The sequence below is a fragment of the Cricetulus griseus genome, chromosome 5, assembly GCF_003668045.3.
Source record: "Cricetulus griseus strain 17A/GY chromosome 5, alternate assembly CriGri-PICRH-1.0, whole genome shotgun sequence".
Lineage (NCBI taxonomy): Eukaryota > Metazoa > Chordata > Mammalia > Rodentia > Cricetidae > Cricetulus > Cricetulus griseus.
Window position 1 is genome coordinate 191,231,972 of NC_048598.1, and position 23,215 is coordinate 191,255,186.

General features: G+C 41.6%; 1 pseudogene; it reads right to left on the bottom strand.

The window, feature by feature from the left end:
* Nucleotides 1-10,908: 10,908 nt before the first annotated feature.
* Nucleotides 10,909-11,445, bottom strand: LOC118238928 (annotated as a pseudogene).
* Between the last annotated feature and the right edge of the window lie 11,770 nt (nt 11,446-23,215).

Consider the following 23,215-nt stretch of genomic DNA (forward strand, 5'->3'; position numbering starts at 1 on the left):
TGTCACCTATAGATATTATAGCATAAGATGATAAATCTTGGAAATCGATTTATTTATACCATCAAGGCCACCAAACACTAACTGGCCAACAGGAGGGTTACAGCCATGTTCACCCATGCCCACAGGTATTCCTAAATACTGGCCTTTAATAGTTTTGGATTTAAAAGATTGCTTTTATAATACACATACTCATCCTGATAATGATGTGAATTTCGCTCTTTCTGTTCACTCAATCATGAAGAACCTCTGCTCCAATGCCAATGGACTGTATTACCTCAAGGCACGACAAACTCCCCTACTATGTGTAAATACTGTATCAGAAAGGTGTCAGAGGCTGTGAGAAAAGCCTTCCCTAGCCTTCTATCATTCAGTATATGGATAATACTCTGTTTGCATGTTCCAAAGAGGCAGAGCTCCAAGTCATATATGATATGTATCAGGACATGCCAAGAAAATGGACTTAGTTTTGCACTGAAAGATCAGACACTGCAACATTTGGGATAATTAGTTACTAGAACAACTGTTAAACCACACACACAAAAATGTTCACTAGACAATTTAAAAACAATGACTTTCAGAAATTTTTAGGTCATATTAATTGGCTGTGTCATTCTTTAGGAGTACCTAATGATGCACTAACTATTCTATTTAAAACTGTAGAACCATAGGCAGCATTGGATAGTCCTCACATGTGACCTCCAGAGGCAAAGGAAGAACTACAGGTATTTGAATATGGACCAAAAGAGACATTTGTGCATCATGTGGATTCCTCACTGCCTTTAAAATGATTGTTCCCACTAACTTGTCTCCTATCAGCGTTATAGCACCAGAGGATAGACCTTTGGAATGGACTGATTTATACCTTAAGGGGTAAAAATGCTACCAGATTTCCAGTACCAATATTAATATTTTCAGTACCCAATATTAATATTAATTTGATTTTTGCTGTATTATATTACCCTTAACTAACAATCAGTGCTTACACCTGTTAACTCTATAGACTTTCGAGTCATTTGCAGATGACTGTGGAAGCCTAGGAAATTATTATCCAGCTGTCAAGCTATGGTATTTTTTAATATGATCTGATTTGTGATTATAAAAATTGTCCAAACTCCTTCTATTCCACAGGCAGAAACATTGATGCCTCATTAAATGAATTAGGAAGGCTTCATAGCCCCAAAATTCATCAATCTACTAACAATTCTTTTTCCTGAGCTCAACAGGTAGAGCCAGCTGTTTGAGATGCTGCTTATACTGTAGGAGTATTTCCAGCAATAGAAGCTGCTTTAATTTTATTTTCACTCCCTGTTACTCTCCCATTCCTATAGGAACTACAGCATCTGGTAAAAACCAGTACACATCCTTTTTATCACTCATCCTCTAACCTCCCTGCATCTTTTATTGCAGAAGGGAAAAGGCAAGCTGATGCATGAGCCTGCCCTAATTTTACTTCTCCAGAACAGGTACATAAGCAGCAACACACTAAAGCTGTTTGACTTTATATACAATACCCCACTCCACTTAAAAGGGAGGTGAATTATGCAGGAATGTCCTACTTATATTTTTTTACACTATCAGAATCATATAACTTGAGAGAGTTAAAAATACCAAGGACTTTTGGCTAATGGCTGTCATTCCCTTTGCTCTTGAACCTTAGATGATGTTCCTGCATGTCTTTGTTTATATAGATTCTCAGTTTCTTTGGGCTGCACCTCAATCCTCAAAGAAAGCTTCTGCAATATGCTCTTCTCTTATACAACCCTTTACTATTATAGGAGAGCCTACCTCTATGTAACTTGAAATGGAGTAGCATATACTAATAAAGATATTTAAGAACTGTAAATAACAGAGAATCATATTACAGGCATTCCTTAAAATCCCCAATGTCAAGATGTAATTGAAGGAGCACATAGAATATTAAAACAACAATTAATTAAAAGTTAAAGGGGAAAGTACCGAGGGGCACTTTTAAGCTTTAAAATTTAGCTCCAGGTTATATATGCTTGAGAGCTCAAAATCATTTCTCTATAGAGCACACTGGACTGCCTTGAGAGAGGCCTGTGTGAATTAAACAGTTTGAGACTTGGAAATAAGGTTGGCTGAAAATTTGGGAAGGGATATGTATCTGTTATTGCAGATAGATCCACCAAAATTCCGGATTTCTATGCAGCTCCTCTGGCCAAGGGCCATTGTGGACAGCTGTGCAGGGTGAGAAGAGGATGAAAGTCACAGGAAAGATAGCATCCCTCCAGCCAATGGGCAGAAGGAGATATCAACTATATAATCAGAACTGCATTTGTCCCACTGGGGCTGAGGTACCTGTACACCAAAGGAGAAGACATTCTATGTACACGGAGTCCTAGGTCACCTGAGAATCTTTCTGACCATGTTAGTGGCTTTGACCAATGCAGCTCCTGTGAGTGCCCTGAATATGTGTACTGATCTGGCATTACCCATCTTCCTTTGCTTCACATTGTGAATTGTTTGGATCCAGCTCCTGTTATCAATACCAATGACTGTTTGTTACTGGACCCTGGGACCATAAGAGACGCAATCATCCTTTCTAAAGAAGGAACTGTGTTCAGTTTGTCCTTGGGATTTGAATCACTTTCCATTTGCATAGGAGATATATATGATCCCCCGCCCCCCAAGACAAGGTTTCTCTGCATTGTTTTGGAGCCTGTCCTGGAACTCGCTCTGGAGACCAGACTGGTCTAGAACTCAGAGATCCACCTGCTTCTCCCTCCTGAGTGCTGGGATTAAAGGTGTGCTCCCAGCTTGCATAGGGTATCTTAACATTAGTATTCCTATTGAAGACAAATATGGACTTATGTTCTATGAGATGCCAGAACTACTAATCTTATGGGTCTCTTTTTGAGCTATTCTCTAGATATTTTGATGAATATGATAATATAACCAGTAGTAGTCAACATAGTTTGGATCACTGTTCTTGGTGACAGATAATTCTTTAACAATTTCAGTATTATTTATTACATTTATAATTTGCTTGTTATAGGATACTCATGTAGCAAATGACAATTAGATTTATATACAGCATCTCGAATTAAAACCATTCTGGATTTCCTGTGTTTAAAAAGTAAAGACAGAGCAGACATTGACGGTGCACGCCTTTAATCCCAGCACTCTGTAGGCAGAGGTAGGTGGATCTCTGTGAGTTCCAGACCAGCCTCGTCTACAAGAGCTAGTTCCACGACAGACTAAAAAGCCACAGAGAAGCCCTGTTTTGAAAAACCAAAAGGAAACAACAACAAAAACACGAGAGTGAGCTGGTGGAACAGAGTCCATTAATGGTGTCCTGTGAGAATTCTGAGAGCTTGTGACGACACTCCAAGACAACAAGACTAGATTCTTATGGCTTCAATTTCTTCAAAACATGGACTTGTTGTTGGACTGTGTAGCATTTAGGAATTGATTGAGATTACCCATTATTGATTGCTGATATTCAATTAAATTTTTAAGTTACCCTTTACATGCTTCTAGTGAAAAGCATGTTTTCCATGGCTGCCATACCCTTGTACCTGTATGCAGCTTGAACTTAGGGAAACTTTGCTCATGTGACATTTCTTGACGCACAGAGTATAAATTGGCTGAGGCTCTGATTACAATTGGCTATTGCATGGAAATATGGTACACTTCATTTATTGATTAATGCAAGTGGCCAGGCCTCCCACCGACCTATAAATTCCAGGTTTCACCCACAGAACACTTCCCCAGCTACTGGACCCTGCCCCCACCCTACAGAGTAAAAAGCCCAGTCGCTGGATATAAAATCCCACCAATCTCTACCCAGAGAGCTCCACTGTGAAAAACTCAGTCCCTTTCCAAAGAAACTATATAAAAACACTGTATCCTGTTCAGTTTGCTGCTGTTTCTCACCCAAGCAGAGGCAGCCACCTCCTGGTGTTTTGCCCTCCCGATAAATCTCTTGTGGGAGGTTTGTTGTGCTGTGTGATTTTATGGCTCCTGACTGTCAGGATGTCTTCCTATTAAGCTGAAGTGCTTACATTTGTTGCTGAGTTGGATAGGCTCTCCTAGTGCCTGTGTTTCCCCTCATGGTCTACACTGCACTGGGACCCTGTCCCTCATCTCCAGTCCACCCACAACAGACTCACTTTCTGGCTCACTGATCACCCAGCACCCCGTCGACCAGCAGCAGTTGGGTAAGTTTCCACTTTGATCAATGTAAATATTTCCCTTAGTCCGAGGAAGTTTTGTGCCCAGCACCCTCTGTTATTTTTGAGGTGGAGGTGCCCTCAGCCACTGTCTTTACCTGACCCCATATGCCCACCCTTGGAGGTGCACTTGGAAAACTTCCAGTCTCTCCACCTGATACCCCACCTGAAGGGCTCTAAACTTGTCCACTATTTAATCAAATTTGTCTTCAATACCCCTTAGATAATCAGTCCAGTGGGCCACCTAATGGCACCTTAGATCTTAATATTAATTGGGACCTTACAAGTACTGTGAGCAATTAGAGAAATGAGATTGCCCATTCTTTCTTTCTCTGCTCCAAGCTGTGTTTGTTTTTGTCTATCCCCTAACCTGTGTAAAATCCTGTCTGTTAAGGTAGCACACTTGGATCTCTAAGTTTGTTGCAGAGTGGGAGCTGGGAGTGAGACCTAGCAGTAGGGGGAGAAAGCAAGAGAGTAGGCCAGCTGGAACATGCACACACCCTGCACACATCTTCACTGGCCGGTGCTGCTCTCAGCTCCCTCCTGCAGCATCCTCTGTCTGTAGCCAGGACTCAGAATTTCCTATCTCTAAGCCTTCCTTGTTCTCCGCCTACTGGATAGTTTACAGGGATTCTGATGTCATTTAGGTGTTAGTGGCATTAGACTGGTTTTTTGGGGAGGGGGTTGAGACAGGGTTTCTCTGTGGCTTTGAAGTCTGTCCTGGAACTAGCTCTTATACACCAGGCTGGTCTTGAACTCATAGAGATCCGCCTGCCTCTGCTCCCTTAGTGCTGGGATTAAAGGTATGCACCACCAACGCCCTAGACTGTTGTTTTATACTGTCCCACTTGAATTAAAATCTGGTTCTGGAATTAGGGTATGGCTTATTCAAATGTTTCTTCCAAAATCTGTCCCATGCCAGGTAGCAGTCTGCTGTGTGACAGAGAAAGGAGCACAAAACTCATCTCATACTCTTGGTTTTTGATTAACTCTAAAACTTTTGCTTAGGTATAACTCTTATCTCAATATTTGTAAGGTTGTTGTTTAATCTTCTGGTACTTCAAGATTTGTAAGCATATTGGGTATGATTAAATAGCTGTAAACTCTGTAACAAAAGGGTTAATTTAAAACTCCTAACACCAGGAATGATAGTTAAAAATCTATACATAGGTAATCTTAATGGAAACACGGGCCTTGCTGTCACCTTAGCTGCCATCTCCCACTGGGATGGAAGTAGCCATGTGGCTGACAGCCATCTTTGCTAGGGTTGGAAAGGATAGATTTTGCCATTTGACCTCACTTCCATCCTGATAAAAGTGACCACATGCCATAAAGCTATCCCAAGGAAAAACAACTCCTCCTAGCTGTGAGGTCCAAACTAGATAATTCTACTTTTTTTTTTTTTTTTGATCATACAAGTCTCAATCCACAGTCCCTTCTCTTCCTCTCCAGCCTTTCTGTTTTCCCTTACTCCCTTCTCAGTGATAAGCTGTCCCTGACCAGGACCCTTAACAAAATAACAATATCGAGGGGCATCCTTGCTAGGGATCAGTTTATAACTTGCCTCCTAGCTGGCCACCCTTAAAGAGGTAAATTATGAAAAAATCCAAGAGGTCACCCAGGAAAAACAAAACAACCCATCTTAATTCCTAGACTGCCCTCCAAGACCCTCTTTCAATATACCAATCTGGATACTGAGAACGCAGATGAAAAGCCACTCATGACCCACTTCTTCCAGAGTTTCCTTGACATTAGGGCCTAACTTAAATAGAGAAAGGATCCTTGTCTCCACAGGCAGATGTCTTAGGAATGGCCTTTAAGGTGTACCATGGCAGAGACGAAAGAAAGCTCCAAGTCAAAAATAGCTAAAGCTAGTGAAGGCCTTTGGACTGGCCATAACAATTGCTCAGGCTCCCTGGCCTCCCAAAGTCCAAGAACTTCTAAGTCTCTGTTTCAGAATCAGTCAGGGAGGGTCACTGGGTCCAGGCCTGTCTAATCCCTCATAAACCACCCAGACCAAAATCACTGTGTCATCAAGAGGGGCATTGGGGTGTTGACTGCTCCATGTCCCACACAGCATGAGGACATCAAGCCCATATGGCCCTTCAACTGACCTAGATCTGGCTATGGATGACTAAGTGGACCCAGGCTTCCTTGGCCTGACCACTGCCATCTCTAACTGGAACCCTCAAGTAGACATCACAGTATCAGGGTGATCTATCTCTCTGAATGTGGCCACAATAGTTTGGAGACAGGGTAAACTAAGTTTCCTTTAGAATCCATTGGCTATGTCAAGTGAAATGTCTGTAAAGAAAAAAAAACCACTCTGGAGGTCTAGTGTTCCCTTCTTAAATCTATTGTATAAGACATTCTCATTAAATGATTGAAAAACAATGTAAAAGTGTAATACACTCATAATTACTACTCTTTAGTTGCAGTGAATACTTTTTCAATATTTGTATCACTAGCCAGTTGTTATTTGCTGAGGATTTAAAGGATGGCCTCCCAGACCTTACTTATCATGCGTTACTCCAAGATATTTGATGTTATTTGTGGCTATTGTGAAATGTGATGTTTCTCTGATTTCTTTCTCAGCCCATTTATCATCTGTATATAGGAGGACTACTGAGTGTTTTGAGTTAATCTTGTATCCTGACTGTGTTTATCAGCTGTCAGGGTTCCCTGGTAGAAATTTTGGGGTTACTTATATACACTGTCATTCTAGCAACAAATAATGAAGGTTGGACTTCTTGCTTTCCAATTTATATCCCCTTGGTCTCCTTTTGCTGTCTTATTGCTCTAGTTAGAACTTCAACTACTATATTGAATAGGTATGGAGATAGTAGACTGGCTTGTATTGTTGTTCCTGATTTTAGTGGAATCACTTTGAGTTTCTCTCCATTAGTTTGATATTTAGGTATCCCTTATCTCTGCAAGACCTTTATTAAGAAGGGGTGTTGGATTTTGTTGAAGGCTTTTTCAGCATCTAATGAGATGATCATGTGGATTTGTTTTTGTTTTTTGTTTTTTCTTGTCTTTCAGTTTGTTTATATGGTGGATTATATTGATGGATTTTTATATATTGAATCATCCCTGCATCTCTGGGATGAAGCCTACTTGGTCATGGTGGATGATTTTTCTGATGTGTTTTTGCATTTGGTTTGCCAGTATTTTATTGAGTATTTTTTGCATCAATGTTAATGAGAGAGATTGGTCTGTACTTTTCTCAGTTGCATCTTTGTGTGGTTTGGGTATCAGGGTAACCATAGCCTTGTAAAAGGAGTTCAGCAATGTTCCTCTTCTTTCTATTGTGTGGAACAATTTGAGGAGTATTAGTATTATATTTTCCTTGAAATTCTTCTAGAATTCTGGGCTGAAACCATCTGATCCTGGGCTTTTTTTTTTTTTTTTTTTTTTTTTTTTTTTTTTTTTTTTTTTGGTTGGAAGACTTTTGATGACTGCCTCTATTTCCTTGGGGGTATTGAGTCTATTTAAATTGTTTATCAGATCTTGACTTAATTTTGGTATTAGTACCTATCCAGAAAAATGTCAGTTTCTTTTAGATTTTGCAATTTTGTGGAATACAGGTTTTTGGATGATTCTCTGGATTTCCTCAGTGTCTGTTTTTATGCCCCCCTTTTTATTTCTGATCTTGTTAATTTGGATATTTTCTCTGCCTTTTGCTTAGTTTGGATAAGGTTTTATCCATCTTGATTTTCTCAAAGAAAACCAACTCTTTGTTTCATTGATTCTTGTATTATTCTCTTTGTTTCTATTTTATTGATTTCAGTCCTCAATTTAATTATTTCCTGTCATTTACTCCTCCTGGGTTAGTTTGCTTCTTTTTGTTCTAGAGCTTTCAGGTGTGCTGTTAAGTTGATAGTGTAAGATTTTTCCACCTTCTTTATGTAATGCTATGAATTTTCCTCTTAGCACTGCTTTCATAGTGTCCCATAAGTTTCAGTATGTTGTGCATTTTTTTTTCATGAAATTCTAGGAAGTCTTTAATTTCTTTTTTGACCTGGCATGATTCAGTTGAACTTTGTTCAATTTCCATGAGTTTTTAGACTTTTTACAATTAGTGTTGTTGTTGGATTCTAACTTTAATCCATGGTGATCCAGTAAGATACAGGGTGTTATTCTAATTTTTTTCTATCTGCTAAGGTTTGCATTGTTATCAAGTATGTTGTCTATTTTAGAGAATGTTCCATGAGGTGCTGAGAAGAAGGTATATTTTTTTGTCTTTGGGGTGGAATATTCTATAGATGTCTGAAACTGAGAGGCTTCTATAAGGCAAACAACATGGCCAATAAGACAAAATGGCAGCCTACAGAATGGGAAAAGGTCTTCACCAACCCCACATCTTACTTTACATAAAGAACTCAAGAAACTAGATATCAAAATACCAAATAATCCAATTAAAGAAAAGGGTACAGATCTAAACAGAATTCTTAGCAGAAGAGATTCAAATAGCCAAAAGACATTTAAGGAATTGCCCAATACCCTTAGCCATTAGGGAAATGTAAATCAAAAAAACTCTGAGACACCATCTTACACCCATCAGAATGGCTAAGATATAAAAACCACTAATGATATATTATGCCGGAGAGGATGTGGAGTAAGAGAACATTTCTCCATTGCTGGTGGGAGTGCAAACTTGTGCAGCCACTGTGGAAATCAGTATTCAGTTTCTCAGAAAATTGGGAATCAATATATCTCAAGATCTACCAATACCACTCAAAGGATCACTCATACCTCAAGGACATTTGCTCAACTGTGTTTGTAGCAACATTATTTGTAATAGTCAGAACTGGAAACAACCTAGTTGCCCCTCAACTGAAGAATGGATAAAGAAAATGTGATACATCTACACAATGGAGTATAACTTAGTTGTAAAAAGCAATGACATCTTGCAATTTGTAGACAAATGGTAGAACTGGGAAAAAAAAATCCTGATTGAGGTAACCCAGACCCAGAAGACAAACATAGTATTACTCAATCATATGTGGATATTACATGTAAAGCAAAGGATAACCAGGCTACAATCCTCAACCCCAGAGAAGCTATGTAAAATGGAGGACCCTAAGAGGGTCACAAATAGAGGGCCCCAGGAAGGGGAAGTAGTGAAGGTCTCCTGAGTATCCAGGCAGTGGTGGTTTATGCCTTTAATCCCAGCTCTTGGTAGGGAGAGGCAAGTGGATTTCTGTGAGTTCAAGGTCATCTTGTTCTACAGAGGGAGTTCCAGGACAGCCAGAGCTGTTATACAGAGGAATCATGTCTCAAAATAACAACAACAAAAGATCTCCTGGATAAACTTTGAGGGGGGAGGTAAAAGGGGTGGATGGGGTTTAAGAACATTAAGGATCAAGAAGGCCAGGTTGGGAGAGGGATGAAGGGGGACACCAATGAAAGAGATACTTTGATAGAGGAACATTGTGTTAGGGAAATTCCCAGGAATCTACAAGGATGATCCCAGCTAGGACTCCTAGCAATAGCGGAGAGGGGCACTGACTGGTCTTCCAGATTGGTGACTACCCTAATTGTCATCATAGAACCCACATCCAGTAACTGATGGAAGCAGATGCAGTGATCCACAGCCAAACACTGGGCTGAGCTCCTGGAATTCTCTTAAAGAGAGGGAGGGGGATCATATGAACAAGAGGGGTGGAGATCTTGATGGGGAAAAACAGAGACAGCTGACCTGAGCTAGTGGGAGCTCACAGACTCTCGAGTGACAGCAGTGGAACCTGCATGGGACCAAAGTAGGTCCTCTGAATGTGGGTGACAGTTATGTGGCTTGGTCTGTTGTGGGGGGCTGGCAGTGGGACCAAGATCTATCCCTAGTGCACAAGCTGGCTTTTTGGAGCCCATTCCCTATGGTGGTATACCTTGTTCAACCTTGATATGGGGGGGGGGTCTTGGTTCTGCCTCAAGTTTGTATACCAGATTTTGTTGACCTCCTCTGAGTAGTGGATAGGTGATGTGATGTGGAGGAGGTGGGGCTGTTGGGAGAAAGGGTGGGAGGAGGAACTGGGGTTCATATGTAAAGTGAAAAAATGTAAATGAAAAGTAAATAAGTGCCGGGCGTTGGTGGCGCATGCCTTTAATCCCAGCACTCGGGAGGCAGAGGCAGGAGAATCTCTGTGAGTTCAAGGCCAGCCTGATCTCCAGAGCAAGTGCCAGGATAGGCTCCAAAGCTACACAGAGAAACCCTGTCTCAAAAAAGCCAAAAAAAGGTAAATAAGCATGAATGTAGCTACAAACACAAGAGTAATAAATATATCATGAATGCACTGCACACCCATGTCAACTTTCAATTAAAAAACTTCTCAAGCAGGTAAAAAACACATTTGTCTTTCATATGAACTTTCTGAAGTGTTCCCAACTGTTATAAATTATATTACTTACAAAACTGTCCAGATGCCCTGCGTAGCACTGGTCAGTAGAAGAAAGAAGGTGCTCCAAGATGAAATTTGAAGGCCTATGTGGCAGCAGGATGATCCAGCCTCTCTGATGGACGGAACCCTGAACTACTATACAAAGGCGTATTTATTGATTGTTAAACAAAGCATTTCCTCATAACATGGTCCCTAATCTATTTTACATGTCTTTTTGTTTATTTTAAAGAGAGCAACAAACAAAGTCTTGTTTTATTTTAATGACTGATCCAACTGAGGCCACAGGCAGCCCACTATGTACAGACATGAAGGGAACTTTATTTCTTGGTCTCTTCCTCCTTGGACAGAGTCTTGATGATCTGCTCCATGGCCTGGAGCCTCCTGGTGCTTTGGTGCTTCCTGCAAGCCTCCTGGTCAGCCAGGAGCTGCTTGCGGGCCTTGTCTGCCTTCAGCTTGTGGATGTGCTCCATGAGAATCTGCTTGTTTTTGAAGACATCCCCTTTGACCTTTAGGTACAGGCTGTGGTACATAAGGAGGCCAATCATCTTGGATTCACGGTATCCTTGGCATCCAGGTCACCTTCTCGGGCATTCTCAGTACTGCATTGGCAGGACCCTTCCACTTCCCTATGCCCATATGCCTGTCCTTCCATGGTGCCAAAGTGTTTTTCTGGCATCGGCCCAGGAATGGACAGTCATGGGCTTCCGGATGATCAGCCCATCTTTGATCAGTTTCTGTATCTGCTGACAGGAGTTGGCATTGGCTATTTCATTGGTCTCATTGGGATCCAACCAGACCTTCTTTTTACCACACCAGAGGACACTAGAGGCAAGCCTCTTCTGTAGCCTGAGCATACTCCCGTGAAAGGCTATTTTACACGTCTTACTAAAGGAAAGTATCACATGTTCTCATAACTCTAGTCCATTATCATGTATCATTCTAATACATAATACTACAAGAGCTGCAAGTATAACTGAAGCATCTTGTGACCAAAGTCATGGGATGGCTGCAATGCTCCTTCAGCAAAACAGGAATCCCTACCATGGGAAACAATCACTGTTTTCCATAAGGATTCTTCAAGGTCAAAGTACTAAAAATGGTTGTTCATTCGAATATCTACCCCGGATACAGTGATTCTGATAAATTCCGACATTTCTCCCTTTTGTTAAAGCTAATTTAACTACTGTGGAGTGATCAATGAGCAGCCAATAGAGCTAAGGTTTTCTTTATTTAGACACATCAGTCAAGTGCAGGCCAAAGCGAGAGGGAGGGAGCTGGAACCAGCGCCAGTAGCTGGGGGAGCAGAAGAGAGCATGCACCCGTCTGCTGACCCCTTAAGAAGCCCTTCTACATCAGCCTAAGACTTCCCCTTGCCCTGCCCTCACGGGCGTGTTCTGGCACACCTGTCCGGGTACCTGGGGCCGGACTAGAGTCTCCCTACAAATTACTTTGCAGATTATGTAGCTGCATAGTGAATAGAGCTTTTTTGTATCAGTAAAACAACATCAATAATAGTAATAATATTTTTTTGAAACAGGGTTTCTCTGTAGCTTGGAGCCTGTCCTGGATTCACTTTGTAGATCAGGTTGGCCTTGAATTCACAGAGATCTTGTCTGCCTCTGCCTCCTGGGTTCTAGTATTCTAAGTGAGTGCCATTACTGCCCAGCTAGAAAGCCAGCAAAATTATAACAAAAAACAAGTATAGCAATTGCTAGAATGAGAATCTTATCAAAATGATTGATAGGATTAAATGAAGGCGAGGTATCTGCAAGGCTTTCTATGACATCCATTCCAGATACAGCGGGGAACTTAATTAACAAGGGCTCCTTAATTTCATGTAAATTTTAAATCATTTGAGAAGCATTAGGGTGACTCAACAAATGCATTTTTACTTTTCCCCCATCATACTTGCTTTCATTAAACTTTGAAGGTGTAATACAATAAGTTTCAACCACATTTTAATTTGTTTTCTTAAAACCTCTAACTGATCTCACAAAAGTGATATATGTTGCTTCAAGTCAGTTATTTCGTCAACTGTCTCACTGTCTATTTGATTCTGATGAGCCCAAAGTTCTGCAGAATGTTGGTGCCCAGTCGATAACAAATTCATCAGTTTGAATTTCTTTATTAGGAGCCACTCTGGCTGTTGCAGCAGTAAGAGTCAATGCAATACTCCCCATAATTACAGCAGTAATCAGTCCGTGTGCTCTTTTTCATTGAGTTTTTGGACTAGAATCAGCACAGGTGATTCTTGCCACATCCTTGACAATATCACTGGTATCCAGACTGCTGGCCTTTCTCTAAGAACATATAAACTTTCAGCAGTAACACCCAATAATTATCAGAGAATCCCACTGAGCTGTACCTGGTCTGGCTCCAGAGTGCTAGCACCTAGCCTTAAGTACACCTTTTGTTTAGCAGTTATCTTTTGTTTTTCTTGTTGCCTTCTGTGTGAGTCTTGCCTGAGAATTTCCCAAGGGTACAAACTCTATGCAAATTTGGTTGGGAAAAATCAAACATATTGCTGGGTCCTAACAGCTCCCTCGTGGGAGGGGGTGAGAAGGCACGGAGTCTATGGCACAGACACCAGGAGTCAGGAGAAAGGGAAATGGCAGACTCACTTATTTAGCAACGGGGAGAACCTTACATACCCTTAAGCACCCAGGTGTTCTGATCTGTTGCTATCACGTGGCCACTCCTCATTGGCTAGGCATAATCAGGACCTCTGACACGGCCTTTGAGGGCTTGGCAGCATTGCATGGTAGCCCCTCATTGGCTGGACAGGATCTGAACCACCGAAAGCGACTTTGAACTTCTGGTTGACTCATCTCTCAGCCTAGTACTTAACTTCCTACATACCCACCCTTTTTTATTTAGTACATGGGTGCTAAGTGGGAGCCAGAGTTCTTTGCTCAGGCCTTGTTGACCCCGCCTCAGGAGGGCTTGGCAACTGGACTGTCCCTTGTCTTAGGTTGGCCTGGGAACAAGCTAAGTATGAGTAATAAACAAAGGATGTCTGTAGGGAGAATCCCCACCTACCTGTTTTGGCGTGGTCACAGGTATGCAGAAGGGATGGGCTAAAAGGACTAAGGAGGAGGCTGTCGCCCTCTTTCGGGGTTCAAGCCAGGTTCCGTAGTGCGTTATCGACTTCTTGTTATCGGCGCCTTCTTAATAAATATGCCGTTTAATAACCTATCCCATGTTCGATTCTGTTCCTTTTGAGCTGGTATCAGGAGCAGATTCACCCCCACGCCCCGCGCCCCTCCCCCGGCCGCCTCCCGGTTTGAACTGAGGCGAACTCTGCATTGCTGATGCAGCACAAAAGCCTACTGAAAACTCCTCCCCACATCCGAGAGCCTCCACCCCACAGTCTCCGCAGCGCCCACTCTCAACCCGCCCAGAGACTGCATCTCCTGGACCCGGCTACCGCCCTGCTGGTTTCCAAAACCCTTTCTTTTAACGGAATCCTACCCATTTTAACCTCGTAGCAACTTTGAGAATTTTTCAGATTACATCCAGACATATCGACCATATTAGGCTGAAACGTGCTCTGTGGTACACCTGTGCCACCTGCTGGCCAAACTAGTTACTGCGGCTGAAAAATCCATACCACAGCTCTTATGATGGCAGAATGTTAGGAATCTTTTTGCTTCTTATGTGGATGGCATGTTAGCGGTTTATGACATGTCTGGAATATATAATATATATATATATATATATATATATATATATATATATGTATATATATATATCCATCAGCTTTATGATCAATGTAATATTCCCAAGGGGAGGATTTCAAATAAAGCAAACAACAAGGAATTTGTACAAACTATTGATAAATTAGAAAGGGAAATTCAGGATATGAAGGGCAACCAGGAGATGATGATCTCTAAAATGGAAGACATAGAACACTTATGAAAAAAGGTTGAGGATATTGAATCTGGTCATGCTGCATTATCGACAAAAATAGAACTTAATTATGGCCAAATAGGAAATAGAATTTGTCCCATGTCTGTTGCTTTAATGATCAAAATAGGGAAAACTCAACACAGCACTAACAGACTAGCAGAGACAACTCGTTCCATGTCTGATTCCTCTATTAGTAAAAACCAAAAGCTGGAGCTTCTCATTGGAAACCTGACAGAGAGAACTTGTTCCATGTTGGAGGATATTCACCAGCTAGCAGATAAAACAGTTTCTGGAAGGCAATTTACATGCCATTCAGATACTATCTAAGGGTGAGAACATTAAATGTTTAGAAACATATGTAAATAGAGAAAACAAAAATTACCGATTTCCTTAGAAACTTATATGTCCCAGGAATTTCAAATACTTAGGGAAACAATGGTAAACAGATTACAGGCCTTAGATAACCTTCAATCTGATACCTCTGAATCTGATACTTTTCAAATAAATATAACAGGCTATCAAAGAGGGTTAAAATCACCTACACCATTTAGATGTTGGGAAGACGTTGTCCTAAGGTTGTTCTGCCCTCTCCAGTGGTTTTCCCAGGACTATGTCAGACAAGCCACTGACAAAGTAACACCTGAATGGCTATGTTGCAGATCAGTGGGAACCAACACAGCTGAAAGACTTAGAGGGCACTAAGGAAGCTGTCGTCACTCACAGCCTCCACTCACCTTATGTCAGGGAACTACCCACCGCATGTGCAACCATAAATAGGGTGACCCCTAAAGACTGGGCACATATAATATCAGCTGTTCTTGAAAACTAGTCTCAAATACAATGGAGGTCTTTATGGAGGGAGGAAGCAAAAGGCCTTGAGCTTCAAGGCTTAAAGAAAGGTTATGAAGCTCCCCAAGATAAATTCTTAGTCAAAGTCTTTATGCTGACCCAAAAACTCAGGCTGTTAGATTTTTGCTTAAATTAGAAATAAAAGAAGAGGCGCAGGATGAGTCATAAGACTATTAGACATATTTACCAGTTTAGTATAGGCCCGGCAGAGTAGAGAGACTAAGAGAGAAGAGGAACAGGGTTAGTGGCTGACTGCCATGGCCAGTTGCCATAGAGAGGCAGAGAGTGTAAGAGAAGAGAGGAGAAGAGAAGAACAGAAAAGGAGACAGTGTAAGTGGGCAGGGGTCTATCTTTTAAAGGGGTCCTTTGCACCTGTGTGCAGACTTAGTTTCCATGGAACCCTGGGCTGACCAGGGTACTGACTGAGTGGATTCCTCCAGGTAACAGAGGCAGGCCAGCAAAAGCCTTTCACAGGCTTCATATGACCAGCACACATTGTCCTTATGCTAGACAGCAGCCTTCAATGCCTGGGATAAGGTTCGTAAACCAGGAGAGAGAGTAGAAACCCATACCCAAGTGGTACAGGGACCACCAAGAGAAATGTTCTCTGAATTTTTACAAAGATTGTCCAGGGCATTAGAGTTACAGGTAACATATTTAGATTCTAGAAAAATACAGATACAATCTCTAGCTTATGAAAATGTGAATCCATAATGCAAAGGGCGCTTTTGCCTTTAAAGATCAGATCAGCACCACTGGAGGAATGGGTTTTGCATACAGCTAATCTCAAGTACAATCACCAAGATACAGAAGCTTGGGTAGGAGAAGCAATTGCCAAAGGTTTAAAAAGACACTGAGAGGTCAGTTTTGCCCTAACTGTACTGACACAGAAACTTGGGTAGGAGGAGCAATCTCCAAAGGGTTAAAAAGACATCAAAATACCAGATGTTTCAACTGTGGCAGAATAGGACATCTTAGAAATTTTAGGCAAAGCATTTCCAACAATGTCTCAAGTAGAAGGCCTCTGCCTCTCGAATTATGTAGAAGATGTGGTAAGGGCAGACACCAGACCAATGAATGTAGATCCACCAGAGACATACAAGGAAACCATTTACAATCAGGAAAATCCTGGGGGGGAACTCTTGAAGGCCCCCATGTCAAAAGCAGTCTGGTTATTCCGAGTCATTGTGGAAGACAATCTCCCCCAGGGCATGAGAAAATCCATTGCCTATTGTAAAGAATGATACCACTCTAGATGGTAATTTAACTATAGAGGAGGAAATCACACATAACTGGAGGAAACAAAACACATATATTTTGGCAAACTCCTATAAAGGATCAGAGGCCTAATTTAAAAGTAAAAATAAATAATAAAGTGATTATTGGCTCAGTAGACATTGGCACCAACATGACTATTATAACCCAAAAGTCTTGGCCTCCAAGATGGGCCCTACAAGAATTAAGTGTTCAGTCCCTAGGGATTGGAACCATATCTCAAGTAAAACAGAGCATGAGATGGGTTGACTGCATAGGACCAGAGGGGCAAAGAGGAAGACTAAAGCCATATGTGGCGGACATCACAATTAATCTCTGGGGTCATGACCTTTTGTAACAATGGAATACCCGATTAACATTCCTCCAGCATCAGATACAATTCATAAACAAGCTCTAGATGGTAGAAAAAATATTGTAAGGCACTATTGAAAACAGCGATACTAACTATGCAGGCAGAATACAAATGCTAAACCTACAGAGTAACCAAAATTTCTACCCTTAAAATGGCTGATTAACTTGTCTGGGTAGGGCAATGGCCTATGACTTCTGAGAGGTAGAGGCTTTATAAAAGCTGGTTCAGGAACAGTTAAATACTGGACATATCAAAGAATCTACCAGCCTTTGGAATTCTCCTGTATTTGTTGTCAAAAAAGGTCTGGTAAATGGAGGATGCTGACAGACCTGAGAGCCATCAATAAAGTAATTCAGCCTATGGACTCTCTACAACCTGGGATGCCCTTGCCCAAAGGATGGCGTATCATAGTCATTGATCTAAAAGATTGCTTCATTACAAGAAAAAGATAGGGAAAAACTTACCTTCACAATGCCTACTTGAAAATTCTCAGCCAGTTAAGATATCAATGGAAGGTCTTGGCACAGGGAATGTTAAATAGTCCTACCCTGTGCCAATACTTCATGCAAAAACCTTTGGAAATAATTGGTAAACAATTTCCACAATCAATAATATAACATTGTGGGGCTGTTTCCAGTTCCAGTTCAGAGGGATCCAACACACCCGGACACTGCTGAGGCCCTGGTGGCAGTTCTACCTCCATCCACCAGCCCGGGTGGCCTAGGGGAAGTTTCCAGTTCTGGATAAGCAGCCCTGCTCAGAGGCATCTGACGCCAAGGGTTTGCTCACCGGATCCAAGATCGGCATCGGGATCTGACACACCCGAACACTGCCGAGGCCCTGGTGGCAGTTCTGCTTCCATCCATGACAAGAGGACAGACATCAGAGTATTGAAACTGTTTGCATCTACCAGAATGGAATCTTGGCCCCCTACCCACCAGGAGAGGAAGAGACTCCTGTTACACCCACCAGAAGAAAGGATGAGATGATGTCAATGTAAAAGCACATTCAACAACAGAAAACCCAATATGACACCACCGGAGACTAAGAACCATACACCAACAAGACCTGACCATCACAATTCAGATGAAGCAGAAGAGACTGACCTTAAAAATATCTTCATGAAAATGAGAGAGGACCTCAAAGAGGACAGGAGAAAATCCATTAAAGAAATGGAAGAAAAAACAACCCAAAAAATACAAGATATCAACAAATCTCTCAAGAAACAGTTCAAGACCTAAGAGCTGAAATAGAGACAATAAAGAAAGAACAATCTGAGGGAATGCTGGAAGTAGAAAAGCTGGGTAAATGATCAGGAACTACAGATGCAAGCATAACCAACAGAATACAAGAAATCGAAGAAAGAATCTCAGGAGTTGAAGATACGCTAGGAGAGATAGACTCATCTAGCAAAGAAAATCTTAAGTCCAACAAATTCCTAACACAAAATATCCAGGAAATATGAAATACTGTGAAAAGACCAAACCTAAGAATAATAGGTATAGAAGAAGGTAAAGAAATCCAACTCAAAGGCACAGAAAACATATTCAACAAAATCATAGAAGAAAACTTTCCCAACCTAAAGAAAGGCATGCCAATGAAAATAAAAGAAGCCTATAGAACACCAAATAGACTCAAACAATCAAACAAAAAAGGTCTCCTCGCCACATAATAATCAAAACACCAAACACACAGAATAAAGAAAAAATACTAAGAGCAGCAAAGGAAAAAGGCCAAGTAGCATATAAAGGCAAACCTATCAGAATTACACCTGACTTTTCCATGGAAACTATGAAAGTCTGGTTAGATATTCTGAGAGACCATGGATGCCAGCCCAGACTATTATACCTAGCAAAGCTTTCAATCAATATAGATGGAGAAAACAAGATATTCCATGACAAAACCAGATTCAAACAATACATAACTATCAATCCAGCCCTACAGAAAATTCTGGAAGGAAAACTGCAACCCAAGGAAGTTAACTAGAAACAGAAAAATATAGGCAATAGATAACCCACTTTACCAACAGCCAAAAGGAAAAAGGGATAGAATCGCTCACACAATTTCACCACCATCACCAAATCAAAAACAAACAAGAATGAACAACCAATGGTCATTAATATCCCTCAACATTAATGGTCTTAACTCACCTATAAAAAGACACAGATTAACACAATGGATAAGAAGACAGAATCCATCCTTCTGCTGCATACAAGAAACACACCTCAACTTCAAAGACCTAAGAATTAAAGGTTGGGGAAAGATTTTCCAATCAAATGGACTCAAGAAACAATTGGGGGTAGCGATCCTAATATCCAACAAATTGGACTTTAAACTAAAATCAATCAAAAGAGATGAAGGAGGTCACTTCCTACTCATCACAGGAGAAATCCATCAGGAAGAAGTCTCAATTCTGAACATTTATGCCCCAAATACAAAGGCATCTGTAGGGGAAGCTGTAGCCACGCCTTCTTAGGGGCTGGCTACAAGAGTACCTGAGGGCTTGTGAGGGCGTGGTCAGAGTGAGTAGGGGGACTGCGTTTTCGGTTTCGGTTTCTCTTTGCTTCTTGCTGTACAGACTACCACCGGCTGGCTGGTTCGCTCTGTAAGTAAGGCTTTTCCCTATTAAATACCCTTATATTTCTACCTGACTCCGTATTGGTAATTTCTTACTATATCTGGTGTCAGAAGCGGGATATTGGAAACCCACACCCCATTTGGGACAGGCTGTGGGTTCCATCGGGCCCTCCGCCTAGGCCCGGAAAGCACCCACTCTCCACAGGCGTTCCCGGCTAGCAGCCGACCCACTGCTGCTGAGCTGCTCAGAACCATCCACCCAGCTCAGAGACAGTTTCTAGCTGCCTAGAGTCCAGGTAGGCCTCCGCTTTCAGCTGTGGCTTCCCCTGGCCTGCGGGAAAGCCCGAATCTGTTTCAGTGGTTGTAGCCGCAAGGCCGTATACTCTCTAAGATAAGCGCAGCCGCTTTTGTGACCTCTCTCCACCGCTGACCGACTGCTGCCAAACGCCTCGGAATAACTGAACGCCTGTGCTACCTGCTGATCAAATATATTTACTGCATCTGGAGTAGAAATCAGGTAAAATTATGGCGGAATATTTATCATTTGCTAAAATTGGTAATATTTTTGCTTATTACGTGAATTCACTGTTTGAGGAGGATGTTAATGTGCCAATTACTGGCCTATATGCCATAATGGCAGTTAGCTTGCTGGTACAAATAGTATTACTAGCCAGAGGACACAGGAATAGGGATAAGGATAACCTCACCACCTGCTTGCAGGAAATAACAGCTTTACGATTAGGTCAGACCACAATTGTGCAGCAAGTGGAACAGAAATTGGATGATAAGCTTGGCTCTGTGTCCAATACACTAAAGACAGAGCTGTCTGATGAGATACAGCGTATTTATGATAAGATAAACACAGAGAGATCCTCCATGTCTGAGGCCTTAGAGGCTAGGCTGTCAGAAGACCATGACCAGCTAAAGAATATCTGTAGCCAGCTAGAAACTCAGATAGGCAATGTTACTCATCAACTAGATGCAACGGTGCAAAATACCCAGCATAGGGTTGAAGAATTGGACAATGCCATTCAATCAGTCATTGAAGCATCCAAGGTAGCAGATCAGAAGTTTGAGTCTAGATTTGAATGTTTGGAAGATAATTTACAGTACAGGGCTGACAGATTACATAGGTCCATACGGTCGATTGCTGAGGACTCAAAATCAGCAAATCATGACCTGGAATCTAGACTCCAATACCTAGAAGGCAGTTTCCATGCCATCCAGATGCTGTCTAAGGATGATCATATGAAAGACCTAGAAAAACGTGTAGATGAGCAGTTAGAGCAATTTACAGATTCACTAACGTGCTTGGAATCTTTTATGATTAAGGAGATTGAAACTTTTCAAAAGGATATCATTGCTAGGCTTAAAGATCAGTGGGATGCCTCAGAAGCAGAATCACTCCAATCCCAGGCACCTACTCCACCCAGGTATCGTGACTATTCTTCTAAGGTTGTTACTCGTACACCATTAGTGTACCCAGCTACCATGGTAGAAAAGCCAGCTTCTAAGAAACACCCTCATGGACGAATGGTTTATGAATGGCAACCTATACAGCCGAAGGATCTTAAGAATATTAAAGAATCAGTTGTCTCATATGGTCTCCATAGCCCATACGTAAAACAGCTATTACATTCATGGGCAACCTTTAACAGGGTGACACCCACAGATTGGGAACGATTGGTAGCAGCTGTACTTGAGAATTCATGCCAAATCCAGTGGAAGGCATTGGTAAGGGAAGAGGCAAAGCTCCTTGAACGTCAGGGCATAAAGGAAGGTTTTGAAGCGCCTCTAGATAAGCTTCTTGGTCAGGGTATTTATGCTGACCCACAGGTTCAGGCTGAATATGATGACGATATACTGTCTCTTTGCAGGAAAGCAGCATTAAATGCCTGGGATAAGGTTCGTGAGCCAGGAGAACGTCTAGAAGCTTATACCAGAATAGAACAGGGACCTACAGAACAGTTCCAGGACTTCTTACAAAGGTTAACTAGGGCAGTAGAATTACAGGTAACAGATCCAGAAACAAGACAATCAATTATATATACAATAGCTTATGAAAATGCAAACCCTATATGCAAAAGAATACTTTTGCCTTTAAAGATCAGATCAGCTCCGTTAGAAGAATGGGTTTTGTATGCAGCCAACATTGACTATAATGTGCAAGATACTGGAGCTTGGGTAGGAGAAGCCATCTCCAAAGGTTTAAAATGGCAACAGGAAATTAAAAGGTCTAGAGGTGAGGATGTAAGGGCTTGGCAAGGAGAAGCACCTTACAGAGGTCAACATAGATACCAAGAGGCTAGAGGTTACTACTACTATGAACCAGAACCTTGGGTAGGAAGAGCCTTCCCCTGGAGACCACGAAGGCTCCAGGAACCTAGATGTTTCAACTGTGGTAAAATGGGACATACTAAGAGAAATTGTAGACAAATGAATTCTAACAATGCCTCATATGGAAGGCCACTGCCTTCTGGATTGTGTAGAAGATGTGGTAAGGGCAGACACTGGACCAATGAATGTAGATCGACCAGGGACATACAAGGAAACCCCTTAAGGTCGGGAAACCCCGAGGGGGGCCTCAAGAAGGCCCCCACATCGAGAAAGGTCAGGTCATTCCCAATAGCAGTGGAAGACAATCTCTCACAGGAACAATAGATAGTACTTTGCATATTGTGAAAAAAGATATTGCTCTAGATGGTAGTTTGAATAGTGATGAAGAATCAAGTGTGAATGGACAAAATGAGAAACGCATATTTTGGCAAGCTTCTATTAATGATAAAAGGCCTCAGTTAAAAGTTAAAATTAATAATAAAGTTATTTCTGGCTTAGTGGACACTGGGGCGGATGTAACTATTATTACTCAAAAGTCTTGGCCTCAGAAATGGCCTCTTAGAGAGGCAAATGTACAATTTTTAGGAATTGGAACTCTATCTAGAGTTCGACAGAGTGTTAACTCAGTGGTCTGCATTGGACCGGAAGGACAGAAAGGGATACTGAAACCATACGTGGCAGATATAGCTATAAATCTCTGGGGTCGTGATCTCTTACAGCAATGGAATACTCAGATTAATATTCCTCCAGTGTCAGATACAAATTATGAAAAAGATCTGGTGAGACGCTATGGAAAACGGTTACCAACCATCCATGCTGTACAGAAACTAGGTACAAATGATGGACCTTCAGAGGAGCCAAAGGCCCTGCCATTGAAGTGGCTTACAGATGAACCAGTTTGGGTAGGACAATGGCCTATGACCTCTGAGAAGCTAGAGGCTTTAGAAAAGTTAGTACAGGAACAGCTAGATGCTGGACACATAGAGGAATCTACCAGTCCTTGGAATTCTCCTGTCTTTGTCATCAAAAAGAAGTCAGGTAAGTGGAGAATGCTGACAGACCTGAGAGCTATAAATAAGGTAATTCAACCAATGGGCTCTCTGCAACCTGGAATGCCATTACCTTCCTTAATACCTAAAGGATGGCCTATCATAGTCATTGATCTAAAAGACTGTTTTTTCACAATACCGTTACAGGAAAATGATAGAGAAAAATTTGCATTTACTGTACCAACTCTTAATAATTCACAGCCAGTTAGGAGATATCAATGGAGGGTTTTGCCACAAGGAATGCTAAATAGCCCTACTTTGTGTCAACACTTTGTA